The following is a 3963-nucleotide window of genomic DNA, read 5'->3' as shown; positions in this document are numbered from 1 at the left end:
TTGAAAATAACAATAAAAACCAACCGTTTGAATATTATGTAAGCAGCATTTTATTTTTTACGTATCAAATCCTGCTCAATGTTTACGTCTTTCTTAAAGTTTATACTACCACACTCGTTAATATCGGTATTCACTGAAAGCAGTGCAGCATATAATATGATACTACAGAATGATCAAACTAACTGAAACAGAATTCAATGCACTTTATCTGCTTAACAGAATATATTCGTTTTAACTCTCTCATTCGTATCCTCTTATGATTTTGCAGTATACATAAAAAAGTAAAAGTAAAACTATAAAAAAAACCAAAATGTTTAAATCTAGAGAACAATGCATGAATTGACCGAATCAAATGGAGTACCGGACAACAATTCAAACTGATTTATAAGTCATTACACAAATGAAATAGACTTATGTAGCTTAATTTCTAGAAAACCGAATTTAATAATCTCATTCTTATGCACGTTTTTCAGCCCTTTATTTACGACTTCTATTTTTCAAAGAAAAAGAATTGCATTGGTCAATTGAATAATCCTTGATCGTATGATCTGTCATGCTAATTGTTCCAATGTGTCTCACAGGACTATCTGGATGGATGACTATACCCTTCTTCTCCAATAATTGTCGACATTTGAGCGTAACATACTCAAAAATTAGACACATCAAAGACAGTGTTATTCCAATACCTATGAGATAAAATGCGATTTGAATATCAATAATTTGTATCGTTTTTGCTTCGGTTTTAGATTGTTCGACACAGTGACTGGAATATGGCCAAAATTTGGTTTTCCACTTTGAGATATGTCCACTTTCAAGAACTGTCATAATCCTGAAATATCGAATAGTTGAAACAGTTAATTAATCAGAAATACATTACAGATATGTTTTTAAACGCATGTGCTTTCAATTACATAAACATTACTTTTCAATAATTTAATTGAATATGTAACGTGAGGTTACATCAGGATGTGCTTTTCTAAAATTTCATAAGCACTATGATTTAATGTTTAATTACCATAATACCGGTACTCTCGTCATAAAGTTTTAGCTTTCAGTTATCAAAGCGAGATACATGTAACCTTGTTTAATAATCCAAAGAACAAATTTAAATTTGTTAACAGCAGTTAATTTGTACCGTAAATTCGACATATTTATGAAAAAATACAAGAATCAATTACGTACCCATTTGAGAATTTTGTCACAAAAGGTGAATTATTTGGAAGTCCAATGGCGTAAGTAGACATTATGTTAGTTGGTAAAAGCGTGATTTCACAATTGTTTACTAATTTTGCCGTACCAGTGTGATCATCAATAAAAGCATATTGTTCTGCTAACACTTTTTCTAAGTGTGATTTTGTTGTACTGTTAAGTACAGAGGGATCGGTTTTGTTGAATGTAACGATACCATTCCAAAACAGTTTACGATCCGGTAGATTCGAGTCCTGAAATGTAAAATTGGTCGCTACATGATAGTTGAAAGAACTTAAATTATGTAAAAGAAATGAAATGATTTGTTTACTCAAAATTGTTCTATAATCCATTTTGTTTTCCCTACTTTGTGATTCTATTAAGCATAATAAATGTGGACAAGACATATCGACTAACGCGTTAGCATTCCAAAAACATATTGAACCAAACTATGTGTTCCCTTGAAGACTGAAAACCTCACTTATAAAATTTACCAACATTGATCATTAGAAGATAACATTTGATATATTTAACCTCCAGATGATTGTTTCCCTTTGAGCAGTATCGATTAAGAACACCTGGCATTCATTATCCCGACCAAGTATGGCTAACAGTGGCCAACTTTAAAAATAAACATTTAATAAAAACGGATAGTAGAAATCATTATATTCTATTTAGCAGAAGAAGAGATACGATAAAAATATGATTCCGATTATGTTTCAATTGGAACTATTTGCCAGCTGATCAAAATTAAATGAGGACAGTTAGTAGATATTCTTCCTATTATAAATCATGACAAGTAACCATAGAAGAGAAATGATTTATAATTTGCCATTCAAAATAATAAATTGCTTTTCATATTATGTTTTTTATGTAATGGAAACAAAACGAGGATCATCTGTGAATGAACATAAATGTATGATACTGGGAGGACTCTGTCCTCTCCTTTCCTATTGTTACTTTTTCTTTACTTGATGCTGTTGTTTTGTTTGCTTTGCCATGTCAGTTGCCGTAGACTTTGTTGTCGTCCTTATCAATTCGAATTATAACTTCATTAGTTTGTCGATTTGTAAATGTAAATATATAAGAATAATGAATTGTATTTTGCTTTAAGGGTCTTACAGTGAAAATAGAAATAAATTTCCAAATTTGAGTTATAAAATTAGGTGAATTAAATTTTAACTTTTGTATGCATTACCATACCATTTACATTTTATGTAAAACCACATTTCATAAATAATGCGTAAATCATGTTATGACATTACCTTGAAAATAGATTCGTATATTGAATCACCTGTTAAGCCCCATTTATACTCATCTTGAGCAATTAGGCTTTTGATATCATCAAATGGATGGTTTTGTTTTCGAATTGTCAAAAAAGCCACAAAATTCCCGCTGTACGTGGCCGCCATTATGATGCAAAATATCCACCAACAGCTTAGAAGTGTCCGTCCTGATGAAGAAGCCGCCATATGTTCTCCGCCTGAAATGTGCAAATGATAAATGTTATCAGTTCCGTAGCACCTTATTGTATATTGGACAGGCAGAAAAATATTGACAACAATTTTGATTGTATTTAATTCTTAATTAGTTCAACTGTAACCAATAAAATAAATTTTCACGGAATAAAATTCTCAACAATCCAAAAAGTAAACAAATGCACAAACTTATGTAACGATATTGCTGTTATCGGTAGAGGCTAATGTAGTGTCTTATCATTGCTCACACAATGTTTGTGACAATAGACATCCGTAGAAAAAATTGTGATTTACCTTGTGTTAATAAAGCTCCATACATATACCAGAAGGAATCAGACATATTATGTAGACCTCTTTCCCCCTGTCTTTTGTTGTAAAATGGGGTGGTATTTTCAAGAAGACAAAGTATAAAAGACGCAAAAGGTAGACAAACTCCAATCAAAATTAATACTGTTGGACTCAAAGGATCTAGGAGTCGTGTCCATTTTGAATTTTCTGGATTTGATTTTTTGAAAATTATTGACGAAAACTCATAAAAGTAGGGATACGTAAAATCCATAACTGTTTCCCTGTCTGAATGCACTGTTAGTGATGCTGCTACAATGTCTACCTCCTGAAAATATTATCAAAGGATATATATAAATCGGCAAAGCAACGTTTGAGTAAATTTATTAAACTTCGATCATTTCCGATCGAACCATGACTATATACACTAACATCAATATTTTTTTTTATATTACAAAATTTAATTTTCTAATACAACATATGTAATAATATGATACATATATGTTATAAGTAATATATATTTTATGAGAATACTTATTTGAAAAAGTACTCAGTTTCTGGTGTGTACTATATTTTTCAATTTCTATATATTTCAGACTACTGTGACATTTAAACGTCTGTATAAAAATAAAGTTGCCTATAATTAAGATCAAGCTTTACTGATTATTGCCAATAGATACAACCAATGCAATGTATATCTCAATGAATTAAACAAACCCTTCGTTGTAGTTGACCTACCATACCATTCCATGTACCATTATATTTTTCAGCTCCCCACTTCCCATCAGGTGGCGCTTGAATTTCATATCTATTTATTGTCGAAAGCATATATTTATTATTTATTCAAAATATCACACTTAAGAGTTTCATGATAGTTCTCTGACTGGTTATATTTTGCACCGATTGACGAAATGGCGTTTACAAAACAACAACTTTTGGTCTGCAAAATTATTTGTTTGGTTATTACATAGTTCGGTGAACAAGTTTTATTTTCCTAAATGGCGAACCATTT

Source organism: Mytilus californianus, unplaced genomic scaffold (genome assembly GCF_021869535.1).
Source record: "Mytilus californianus isolate M0D057914Y unplaced genomic scaffold, xbMytCali1.0.p SCAF_6, whole genome shotgun sequence".
NCBI classification, from domain to species: domain Eukaryota; kingdom Metazoa; phylum Mollusca; class Bivalvia; order Mytilida; family Mytilidae; genus Mytilus; species Mytilus californianus.
This window is presented reverse-complemented; position numbering follows the sequence as displayed.